Source organism: Rhinolophus sinicus, chromosome 3, assembly GCF_057876585.1.
Source record: "Rhinolophus sinicus isolate RSI-liver-muscle chromosome 3, RSI-T2T, whole genome shotgun sequence".
In the NCBI taxonomy this organism is placed as follows: Eukaryota; Metazoa; Chordata; class Mammalia; order Chiroptera; family Rhinolophidae; genus Rhinolophus; species Rhinolophus sinicus.
In genome coordinates this window covers 75,493,557-75,507,134 of record NC_142503.1, presented here as the reverse complement: position 1 = coordinate 75,507,134, position 13,578 = coordinate 75,493,557, and positions in this window count along the sequence as shown.

Sequence of the window (13,578 nt, the reverse complement as noted above, 5' to 3'; positions counted from 1 at the left end):
ATATTTGCATCTCAACCCTCTAGTTCTCCTTTCTTCATCCCCCAAGGCTCCTTCTCCCACTCAGAAAAGGCCTTGTCTCATCTGAGGCTGTAAAGCGCTCTTGCATCATCATGCATTCTGTCCCACTCCCTGGTTTTGGGGAGAAACTGGCTAGTCTTTCAGGCTTTACTCTATTGAGTCAGAGCCAAGGTTTTACAATTCGAAATTAAATAAATACAACAAAAGCTAACCCCCAACTTCCCACCTCCCTAGGCTGTTAGGAATGAAAGCTTTCAAGGTTTTCTTTTTAGATTCTCAGCCAGAAATTGGATTCTGTTCTAGCTGTATTCTTTTGCGTCTTTTCTTCTCTGGGGCAATCAGCCTTAGTCTCTTGGTCTGTTTCAATGATGAAAGGGCCACAAGGTATAAAAGATTTTCCGAAGAAGAAAAAGATTTTTCACAGTATTTCAAAATATTATCCCAATTCTTTGTTAATCTGTCCACCTTACTAAATTCAGCTCCATGTGGGCAGGGACAAATATTTGATTGACCTCTGATTTTCCAATGCCTGGGACATATTAAATGCTCATTAACTGTTTATTTAGCGAAAATTAAACCAATGAATAAAGATAGATCATGTCAATTTCATTTTCTAATCTATCAGTGTACTAATTTTATAAAAAAGAAAATGGAATGACCTGACTTAGTTCCTCTGTTGCATCTTGGCTCAAACTGCAGGAATAGGAAAATGTACCACTTCTTTTGCACAAGATTTCAGAAACCACAGTTCAAGACCACATCTGTGGCAATCAATTTTTGTAGGAAATAAAGAAAGAGAAAGTTTAGTAACATGTTTGCAGATAATGGCTAATTGTTGTATAGTGGGAGGTGAATAATTCTTCAAACAGAAAACATGCATTTTGTTGCCTTCTCACCTTTATGGATGTTTTGTCCCGTTATTTAATTAACACAGTTTTATAAAAATAAATGTGTGGGTTTGTCTGGATCCTTCTTTTCAAAGCCTGTCCAGCTTACTGTACTCCCCACCCAAGAACCTTAATAATGGGTATATTAACATAACAGAAAGTAAATTCATATTTCCCAGATGCTAAATATTAGACTCTCTTAATTCTTTCTTTCTGAAAAGGCTCTTTTTCTTCTTTATGTGATTTCCTCCTTTCTTTATGTGACATTTCAAAATGAATTATCACTGACCTTGTGTGGTCGTTACCAGATTTCAGTGGCTTAGTGCCATTGATCGGTGCCCACAGATGGTGCCACAACTGTGGAGTGCGGGTGAAAGCAATCACTGCTGTGCTCGTAGAAGCAGCAGGGATTATAAAGAGGACGTAAGTAGGTGAGTTCTGGATCCAGAGAACCTGCTTTGAATCACTGCTCTATGCTCGCTCTGAGGAATGACTTATTACTCGGAATGTGACTGGAATATTTTATAGTAACAATGAAGATTACACCAAATCTGTGATGTAGCAAGTGACTCACTACCTGGATCCCTTTGATCTCACGGAAACAAGAGCTGGGTGAGAAAGTGGATGTGAGAATAGCCTAGGGCACTGGCTGTCCAGATGGCCAGGGCTGACCCAGCTCACCTAGCCTGCTGGGGCAGTGTCCTCTCCCCTCCCCTCCATCTGTGAGTGCTTGTCTCAAGAAGACACAGCCTTTGCAGCCAGAAGTGCACACTGAGCCCCCTGAGTGGTTCTGCTTCCCAGTGAAATGGACTCGCAGGTTCTTAAGGTCTATCTATGGGTCAGGAAACCTTCTATTCGCCAGTCTCCAAGTGCTGGACTGCCACGCAAGCAGACCAGTTAGGAGAAGCACAGGAGGAGAAGATTTTCTTAATGCATCACACGACTACTATATTGTGTGTGTGTGTGTGTGTGTGTGTGAACAACTAAATATAGTGAGCTTTCTTTTTCTCCTGGTTCCATTTTTATATCCAGTTCTTGAAAAGACATTTTACTCATTCTTAGTTCAGAAACAAATTAGACCCACTTTGGTGTTCAGCTGTTTTCAATTATGTTACTCTACCTACTCCGCCAGTTACTAAAGGATTTATAAGGCAGCCCTCTGCTCTTTGTTGGCCACTGTGGTCACACTAACTCCACACACCAAAACTGTTCTCCAGGGAGCTTGCTAGTTCTGATTCAGAGACGATGCCCCTCCCCCACGATTCCCAAGCATTTGTTGGTATGTGAATTTCAGCCTAAGGACGCTGTTTTCAAGAGTCATTATGTTTCTTCATATCTTTAAATCAGTTTAAACCTGCCCTGGGTCCCCCTCCTTCAAGACTGGAGGAAAACGTAATTTCAGTCATTATTGGGACTCCCTACTTTCAAGATCTGTGCAAAGGAACTCGTGTATTGCCCAGTCAACAGGTTGGCCCCTCTGGTTGCGGGCCATGGACTTTGCTGGTTACTGTAGTGATGTCTGTTGTGCCAGTCCAGTTGGGGCCATCATACCCAGCAGCCATCCTCAGGGCCCTGGAATCTTAGGCAAGGCTGGGGCCCCTGTGTATAGGGCCAGCTTTCCTACATGCCCTCTACAACTATCCTTGGGGTCTCTTTCCTTCCTCAGGCTTCTGCTGAGGCGTAGTGTGTGATCCCTAACATTAGAAGGACTCCGACTGTTATCTCCTTTTACGTCTCACGAAATCTCTCCCCACCTTGAAAGTGACCTCCTTTTCTCTCTTTCTTCTCTGGGACCCCTGACATGATTTCTTCAGAGAGTTTAAGCTTTCACAAAAAGCAGGAAAGGCCTTTGACATCAAGTTTTCTGTCACACAAAATCCCTGAGGCAAGCAAAGTATTAGAATGCTTGAAATGAGAGGATGGAAAAATACCGTACTGAGAGTAAATTATTTGCTCAAATATCCTGTTTGCTCTTTTTAACACGAGTAAATTCTAGTTAAGAGAACCATCTGGGGAAGACCTGGAAGGGAGGAGAAAGGCAGTTGTGACACAAAGGCATCTAGAGGGGCCTGGGGGAGAGGGATGGCTGTAATGGGCCATGGACGGGGTGGCAGTTGCTAAAGCGTGTATGTGATTTCCTACAAGTCTCCCATAATGGAAGTCCCAATGCGGCATTTGGACTCTAATTCTATGTTATTCCACTAGCATTTCTTCATTTGTACCTTTCTTATCATGTCTCTTTTTTATTCAATAGCATTTTTCTTCTTTTTATCTCCTCAACATATTTCAGGTTGTACTCACAGGTACAACATGACTACCATAAAGTTAGATATTCTTTGTCAAGGTACAGAGATACCACGAAGGCCTGATGGCTGGGTGGTTAGTCATTGGGCCAGCGTAATAAGGAAATTAGCCCCCGACCTAGTCATTGTAATATTCAGATGACTAGATCAGATCGAATGTGATTTGAAGGCTGAGCAATCATCCTGCAAGTGTTTGAGTTGGTTTAATGCATAGCTGTCTCCTTCATCATGGAATCAAAAGCAACATTAGCTTGTTGCCACACACTGGGCTCCTCATGCTTTTCGCATGACTGCCATCTTCTTGTCTTCTTTCCATTTGCAGCAAACGTGAATTTCGGAACCACTGTTTTCCATTTCACTTGTTTTACATATTTATGCCTGTTAAATGTTTATAAATATTTGAGCTTGTGAAAGCTGTTGATTGTATTTCTATTATCCACCTTTGTTGCAGAACATCTGCTTTCTTTCAGATGCTCAGTACAAGAAAAGGTATTGAGCTAAACAAATGTGCCATAAGCTTATACAAGTTTGCAGTACATGGTTTTCTGGTGTCCTTTTTCCATCCCACATTGCATGTCGCTTCGTTTCTCCACATATTTTTCATTCTATAGACCAGGGGTCAGCATACTACTTTCTGTGGGCCAAATCTAGGCCACGGCTTAGTTTTGCAAATAATGTTTTGTTGGACCACAGGCATGCTCATTCTTTTAAGTATTGTCTATGGCTGCTTTGACACTACAATGTCAGAGGTGAGTAGTGATGATGAAGATGGTGACATGCAAAACCTAAAATGTTACTACATGGATCTTTACATAAAATGTTTGTTGACCCTCGCTAGGCAACAACAACCAAAATGCTTTCTGTCACAGAACCCTAGAGTTTTAGAGCTGGAAAGAACACTGGTCCAAGGATTTCATTTTATAGAAGATAAAATAGGCCCATGCAAGAGTCAGCTTTTACTGAATGCTTATTATGTGCCAAGCATTGTGACTTAGCAAATATTATCTCATTTCTAGTGCCCATGTCTCATTTAGTGCCCATAACCGATATTATTATTTCTATGCTTTGATAGATGAATGAACCAGTACACAAGAGCTTAAATAAGTCTCCCATAGTCATATAGCTGTTACAATAATGAAGATTGTGGGATTGGACTCAGGAAGTGAGACTGCGGAATCCTAGAATCATCACTGCATTCAGCCTCTAACTGAAAAAAAGTTTCAGTAAGTCCCAGAGAAAGTCAGTGTGAGAAGTAAGGCTAGAGCCTGGTTTCCCATTCTCCCATGCCATTTATTAAAAGTGAAGATTTTTATTGACCTCTGTGACCAAGGAAAAAGAGGGCCTTCTTTGCATGTCTTTCCTAGGTCTTGACTGAAAATCTACTGACCCCTGGCTGTGGCATAAGACATCTGTTCTAGCACGCGTGGCACCAGGTTTTTTCCTGGGTGAGTCACACAGCTATGGCTCTGTTCCCTGGAAACTTGCTTGGAGCTCAACTTGACCCCTTAAAAGTCTGTGTAAAGTGGAAGCAGACTACCCATTAGAGACCCCTCTGTTCCTATGGGGAAATGGTACTCTTCCTCCTTGAATCAACGTGTTAGGGCTTAGTCTTTCTTGTTTTCACAAGGAACAGAAACCACTCTGGGATCATAAAATTCATAACTAGCATTGAAAGTAGTAACAGTCTGGGGCAACGTGCTGTAAGAAGGACTGATTCCGCACAAAGACGAAGCTTTTGTTGATTACACTGACACCTGCAGCTGTATGATCATTGAGGCTCCACGTGGTCAGGACCCCAGGGCCTCACCACCTGCCTCTCTTTCACTCTAGTCAACCCTCTTTCAGGTTTTAACCCCTTATCTTTTGTAATTGGATTCTCTCCTCAGGTTTCTGATATTGTCCTTAAGTATTTGCTCCTGAAACGAAGGCCTTCTCAGTGCCTAACCCCAGGCTGCTATAGTACTACAGAGAGTCCCACAATGCCACAGGCTGTTGTCTCCTAAAAGAGTACCAGTATCTGCAGAGGGGAGCTTGACATGCAAGAGCCTGGCAATCTTCTGTCTCCCTGGTCAATTCATATTCTCATTGTTGCCTCAAAATTCTCCCCAAATCTCTGACTCTCTCATCCACCTCATCAGTTTGAGACCCTCCACATCTCTACACTAACCTGCTCTCAGGTCCCTGCCCTGCTTCACTCCTTATACTTGACAAGGAGCCCCTTCTCCTGTGAAAGGTCACATGTTCCATAGGTTTACTCCATCACCTGCTATGGCAACACGTCAGGGAGAACCTGCACGGACCATTTCCCCACCTTCAGATCGGCTTCAAAAGTCAGGTAACCTGACTTTGGTAAGAGGTCAATTGGTAAGAGGTGAAAAAACATCCTTGGAGTAAAATTATTGTAGAAATATAGTACCTTTTAATTCAGGTTTTCATGTATAAGCATAAAGTATAAATTGTTTCCCCCTCTTACTAAATGTAAATTAAAACCAAACCAAAGAAACAACAAACAAGCATTCCCCTTCAACTCTGATTTATCCTAAATGAGTTTGTGATTTTTCATGTTGCAAGATGCAGTCCCACTGCTGCCACTAACATTGAAATCCACCAGCTAACAATTGTCTGGAGTCAGCTGAAATCCTCAAACCACTGCAGTGAAGAAGCATCAAAAGTGTATTTGACTTATTTGAAAACAATAATATATATGAACCACTAAAGGAGAGCAAGAACAAAAGGGAGAGCTGAGCAACTAACAATTTAAATATTATGAGCAATTCGCCCTGCCAGTCTCCTCACCGCTCATCTGACCGCCAATATGTCAGGACGGAGGAACACGAATCCTTGGAGTGTGCACGACACCCATCTTCCTTATCTCATTCCTCCTCAGCAGACACTGAACTCATCCCCATTGTCAGCATCGGTCATCAGAGTGAGTCACTGTTATTCCCATGAGATCCAGGCAAAACTCTCCAGGATGCGTGTGTGTGTCCAGCATCATTGTTTTTCTGTTTTTTTAAGCTTCTATTGTCCTTAACTAGCTATCTCATAATTAAAAACACTATAGAGTTATATTTGTTATATTTTATATGTGTGAGCTCTATTTTGTCCTCTGTATGACTATATATGTTACTCATGTATACACACATATTGCCATCAAGAAGCATGTGTTTCCAATGATGTATACTCTACTCTGAACTCAATTTAAAGGAATCTAGTGGATTAGTTTGAGAAATCATGATTTTACAGCTCAACCTATACATAAGCAGTGGACAACTGTAACATAGTGTAACATAGATAGTAATGTTTTCTAGGACAGAGTGACATTTTGCCAACATGAAATCTCGAAAAAGGAACTTTAAAATACATTTTGAACAAAACCTGTGGCTAACGTGTTTAAGTTACTATCGGGACAGAGTCCCAGAGAGCAGTTTCCAGGCTCTCGGTCTCACGTGGAAAGGTTCTGGCTCAGGTAGTACATGGCCATCAGCTGTGACCAGTTGGCTATCAATTGTTACTGGTTAGCTTTTAGCCACTGATACAACTGCCGTGGCTATGTTGGTTGGTTGATTGGCAGAGAAGCAGATGGCGGATTGTGGCTAACAAGTATTCTTAGCAAGCGGATTGCAGTTAGCAAAGGGTTGTTGGTTGGCAGAGAAACGGACGGCGGATTGCGCCTCGTGTGGCTCCTGCTTCCTGTGTCTCCAATCCAGCTGCCAGAGAGACTATAGTGGTATGACTCCCCTATCTATGCCTCTGTGGGTGCTCCTTTTTGGCCTCACCATATCCTGTGTTCCTATGCAGTGAGCACGACCAGAGTCCCTGCATGACAGTTATTTCTATCTTTAGAGAGTCAGAATGATTGAATAACCAGTTTTGAGTATAAAAACTGAAATGTAACACAATTCCAAAAAAGTTAAATGCTATATATTAGTGCCTAAAGTGGATCCTTTATTTTGAATGGGTAATTTATGAAAAATAAGGTATGCCATTTCTTTTACATTGAAGTTCAGTTTTTCCCTGTCCCCATTAAATTAAATATTAGCCACACATTTAAAGGCGATCACTTTGTTGGGAATTCAAATTATTATCCTATATCATTTTGGGTTTGTCTCCTTCATGTATCCGGAGGCATTTTTTTTTTTTTCTCAATTAGCTGTTTTCATCATACTCAAAACTTTCCTGTGGTAAAACTAAACAAAACTTAAAAACAAATAAAAGATTTCCTTTGACACTATGTCCTCTCCAACCAGTATCATATCATCTTAGTTTCCTTGCCAAACTTCTTAAATTAGCTCAAGTTGTTTGCAGTTCTGAAACCTGACTTATTTAGCCTTGTAAGTGGTCTCCTTGATTTGATTCCTATTCCAATGCATTCTCTAAACCATAAGTAGAGTAACTTTCCTAAAATACAGATCTCATCATGACATTCTCAATCTTGAAATCTTTCTCTTGCTCTCTGCTCCTTGGGAGCAAATCTTAATTCTGTGACACGGTTGATGAGGTTCTCCACCACCTGGTCTCTACCCAGCTCACCACTCTGAGCTCTCGCGGCCCACTTACACTTGGAGCTTTAGCTCATCAATCTTTCCCTGTTCAGTTCCTCAATTGTGCCACGCTTGCTCTCAGCTTGAAAGCTACCCAGCCTGCTTCTTCTGCCCGCACTCTCCTTGTTCCTGATTTTTCAGGGCTAATTCCTTTTTTTCTTTTTTTTTTTTAAGATTTTATTGGGGAAGGGGAACAGGACTTTATTGGGGAACAGTGTGTACTTCCAGGACTTTTTTTTTTTTTCCAAGTCAAGTTGTTGTTCTTTCAATCTTAGTTGTAGAGGGTGCCGTTCAGCTTCAAGTTGTTGTCCTTTCAGTCTTAGTTGTGGAGGGGGCAGCTCAGCTCCAGGTTCAGTTGCTGTTGCTAGTTGCAGGGGGCACAGCCCACCATCCCTTGCGGGAGTCAAGGAATTGAACTGGCAACCCTGTGGTTGAGAGCCCACTGGCCCATGTGGGAATCGAACCAGCAGCCTTTGGAGTTAGGAGCACAGGAGCTCTAACCGCCTGAGTCACCAGGCCGGCTCAGGGCTAACTCTTACTCAGCCTTCACCTTTCAGTTTAAATGCCTCTTCTCCATCATGGTCTGTGTTAGGGATCCTCTGTCACATGCTGTCATTGCCTACCCCTCTCATAACAATCACCACGTTTGTAATAATTGGTTGAATACCTGTACGTAATTGCGTGAAGGTGAAGGCTAAATTCCATGTCTGCCTGTCTTCTTTACCTCTTAATCTCCAGGACCTAGAATAGTGCCTGATAGGTGGAATGTACTTAATAAATATTTGTGAAACAAATAAATAATGTTATGATCTAATAATAGAGAGATTCCCTTTTAAAGTTCTTGATCACTCCTTCACTCCAGGATTATTTCAGTCTTTACCTTTCTGCAAGAAAAATTTTTGCAATCCTAGAACGTGGAATGTTTAACAAAATCAGACTCTGCCATGAGTGGTGAATATATACACAATAGTCAACGAATCAGCAACCAAAAAAAAAAAAAAAAAAAAAAATCTGTGTTACTCCTAATTTTAAAAATGGAGATATAGGAAGAGAAGATCTTGAGGTTGACTCTCTTACCGTGTTTCCCAGAAAATAAGACCTACCCTGAAAATAAGCCCCAGTTAAGATCATCAGCCAGACAGACACATTTAGTACGTTATGACGATGTTCCAGAAGAAGATGACATAACTGTATTTGAATAAATGTAGATTATTGTACATGAAAAAAAAAAAAAAAGACATCCCCTGAAAATATGCTCTAATGTGCCTTTTGGAGCAAAAATTAAGACCTGGTCTTATTTTGGGGAAAATACAGTATAAGACCTGGTCTTATTTTTGGGGAAACACGGTATATATTTTCTCTAAATGATGTATTAAAATTGAGCTCAAAAGCTAAATATTAAAAATATTAGAAAATCATTTAAGAGACCTTAGGTTCTACCTAGGTGTTTGAGAGAAGCTTATTATACTTTATCAAATCTAAAAGCCATGAAAGAAAACATAGACCTATTTGATTATGTAAAAATTTTAAATCATATATGGAAAAAGATATCATAAACAAAGTCAATAAACACACACACACACACAAATATATATATATATACCAGATAAAAATTTAGTATATGTAATCATATTCTTTATCTAATTCTGCAAGACAAATGACCCCCAAACTTAGCAACTTACAACAACACACATTTATTACTCATGGTTTCTGTGAGTCAGGAATCCAGGCACAAATTAACTGGGTCCTCTGCTTTAGGGTCTCTCATAAGACCGCAATTGAGATGTCAGGTAGGCTGCAGTCTCATCTGAAGGCATGAATGGGGAATGATCTGCTTCCAAGCTTATGCAAATGTTTGCAGAATTTATTTCCTTGAGGACTTTTGGAATAAGGACCTTAGCTTCTTATGGGCTGTTAGCTACAAGCCACCTCAGTTCCATGTCAGGTTGCCTTCTCAATCAGAGCAAGTATATGGGAAGAGCCACAGAAAGAATACCAGCAAAATGGAAGTTACAGTCTTTTGTAACTAACTTAATCACAGAAATGATATGTCATCACTTTTGCTGTATGCTATCTTTAGAAGCAAGTCACTAGGTCCAGACCACACTCAGAGGAGGAGATTATAGTAGGGCATGAATGCCAGGTTGTGAGGTCATTTTGGAAGGCTGACTACCACAGTAATTAACAAATTTCTTTTACAAACTTGTTAGAAAAAGACAACTTAATGTAAATTTGAGCAAAGGATAGGAATAGGCAATTCACATAAAAGCAAATTTAAAAGATCACTACATAGAAAGAGATTCTCATCCTCTAAAGTAGTCATGGAAATGCAAATTAAAGGGGCAATGAGAGGATCACATTAATTTAAGAATAGACTCAGTTAGTGTGTAAAGATGAGGAGATAGCACTCTCATACACTCTTGTTATTGGAAATATGAATTCTACAGCTTTTTCGGAAAGCAATTTTGTTAATATCAATTACAATTAGAAATATACATTCCTTTTGACTTGGAAATCTAATCAATCAAATTAAAATCAAGAATTCAAACACACACACACAACACATTCTTACTGTAGCATTGTCTCAGTGCAAAAAAACTGGAAACAAAATGGATAGCAATCAATAAGGAAATATAAAATAAACTGTGGTAGGTGTGCAGCCAATAAAAAGAATGAGTTAGAGGGAAAAATGCATACAAAAAAAAAGAAGAAAAAGAAAAAAAAGGCAAGTAAAGGTAGCACAAAAAAAGATAACTATAAGAATAAGCATGCATTTATACAAAATTATATACATATATATCATATATATTATATATAGCATGATATATCATATGTTATATATATGACATATATAACATGATGTATATTATATATACATATTTGTGGCTATGCAAACAAAAAAATCGACTAAGTTGTAAAGGGTTAACTCTGTATTAAGTGACTTGGAGGAATTTCCATCATATGTGTATAATAAGTCTACTTTGAAGATCAATCAATAACAAAGTATGCATATGATTACATGTGCATAAAGAAAGATATGGGAAAATATGTAGTAAGTTTTAAATATTGATTACCTGGGATGAGTCTGTTAGAGGAAATGGTAGAAAGGGAAGATAAAGAGGAAGCTATACAATAAACAAAATAAAAAGCAAACTTTTATTTATATATAAAACTGAATATGATTTTCAAAAGCAGGTATAATTGTTTTTGCATTTATATAATTTATATATATATAAAGAAAGAATCACCAAAATGTCCATAGTGGTTGTCTCAAGATTGAAGAAACCAAGTAATTTTTTTCTTTGTGATAGTTTTATATATTGACTTATTTTTTTCTTAAAAAATCCTGTATTATTTATATAATTGGTATGAAACAAATTTGTAGATGTAGACTTATACACATATGGATACACACACATACACATGTTATATATAAATATGTGCCTATGCAATCTATTATAAGCTTTGCCTGTGGGATGAGCCTGTAATGGTAGACAAGACTTTCATAGGCAAGAGAGGAAGAGGAAGGCATTTTATGTAAAAGACACGGTATTAAGAGAGATGCTGACTCAGAAAAGCAATGCTACTTGGAGGGAAAACAAGAGGCCTGATATGACTGGTTCTTAGGGAACGGGCAAGCAGGTAGGAAGATTCTAAATGTGGGCTGGAACCAGATTTTGAGGGACTTTAAAGACAGTTTAGACTTTATCTGGCAAGCAGTGGAGAGCTACATGTGAGTTTAAGTGACATGATAAAATCTGCTGGAAGATGAATCTGAGGTTAATTATATAGACCAGGCAGGAGGCAGTCAGGGTGGGAAGTGGGTTGTGTTCAGGAAAGAAAGGGACACACCGAGTATTGCAAAAGATCATTTAATGATGGGGTTCCTGGCATGGAGAGTATGAGGGATGAAGCTTCTACAAACACCAATGACATCAACAGAGTTCCCTTGGCTTTATGCTTGTATAAGAGAAGATGTTGTAACATTTCCGAAATAACTCAGAAAAGCACATTGCGTATAGACAGACGTTTACCATTTATCAGGGACTTACACATTTATTGTCTAGCTCTTATCTTTACAACAATCTAGTAAGGGGTGGAAAGAAGAGGTGATGTCCGCCTTTCTCAGATAAAGAAGACAAACGCTTCCAAAGATTAAGAAAACTGATCAACTTTATACAGTTTAATGGCAATCGAAACATTTGGCCAGAGCCTGCTCTTTGGGTTGAACTTCAGTCTTAGCCTTCGGAAGGCCTTGGTGGGTTTTAGCATTTCTGACAATATTTCTGATCAAAGATAATATGAACCATCATGGTACAATTAAATCTAATCAGTGTGATGACAGTACAACACACAGGCATGCTAGTTAAGCTTACATTAATAATTGAATATTTACTTTCAAATACAGGGGAACATTCCAGACAAAGTAAAAAATCTACTTATGTGCTTTACATGTTAAAATTCTAGCAGTAAAATTCTGCAATAACTCATGATAACTGTGATAACTGTTAATCTAATCTTATGTAGAATAATTTTCAGTTGGCTTCTAAAAATACTTAGAAAGCCTTTTCTTAAAACAGTATACAAAGCTTCAGTCTGTGTCATTGTCTCAATAAAATTATATCTTCTGGTAGGTGGTAAGAGAAGCCTTTACCTTAGTAAATGACTACTAGAGAGAAAATAACATTTAATATCTGGGTGGCAACATCACTATTAGCAGTATCTGAGACTAGCAGAGTTGCCCCCACCACCAAAAAAAAGAAAAAGAAAATGTTGCTCTTCGATTAACCTAAATGGAAAGTGTGTGACTACCGTGTTTTCCCGAAAATAAGACCTAGCCAGACAATCAGCTCTAATGCATCTTTTGGAGCAAAAATTAATAGAAGACACGGTATTATATTATATTATAGTAAAATAAGACCAGGTCTTATATTAATTTTTGCTCCAAAAGACACATTAGAGCTGATTGTCTGGCTAGGTCTTATTTTTGGGGTAACACGGTATTTAGTATTGCAATTGACAGTGTAATGACCATGGAAGCAATCTAGTAACTGACAGTACCCAAAAATTATTTTTTCCTGTAACATAATGTCAAATTTTCAAAACTTTATCAACTAAAAGCTTTAATAACATATTATTATGATAATTAAATTGCTGTTGGACTACAAATTTGTTCTGCGATGAACTGAAATTGAGATTGGCCTTGGCTTGGTTGAAATGTGATATGAACCCTTGTCCACTGAACACTTTGTACCCCCACTGAACTATCTAGCCAGTACTTGTGAAAAACAGGTTCAAATCCCGTCACTGGCTCCAGCACTGGGTTCTGCCCCGCATCCCACCCACCATACTTATTTCCAGCAGCCATGAAAGAAATGGACACAGAGAAACCCTTTGCTTTTCAAATTATTTAGATAGTACTTCTCTTATCAACCAGAGGCCCCTCAGAGCCGCAAAGTTAGTAAGTCATAGCCAATTCGAGTCACCCAGAAATACAACCTGTATTTCCTCGTAGAACCTCCGGTAGCCTTCCCGCCCTGAGCAAAAAAGCCCACGTGTTATGTCAGTATTAACTGGCTTAGGTATGAAAGGGGAGTTGATCCTGACTTAGATTCTTATGCAACAATACACACAGTATCATCCACAACAAACTCTGATTGACCTAAACTAATTTCTTGGAAAGTGTTCTAGGTATTTTCCAAAAAAGAGAAATATAGGAAGTTAGCCAGCTTGGCATGGTTGATCTGAAAAACCTGCCAAAAGTCTGGTCCCATTTGCCAGTGTCAATACCCTAGAGTGCAAACATATTCTTGCGCAAGGGACATT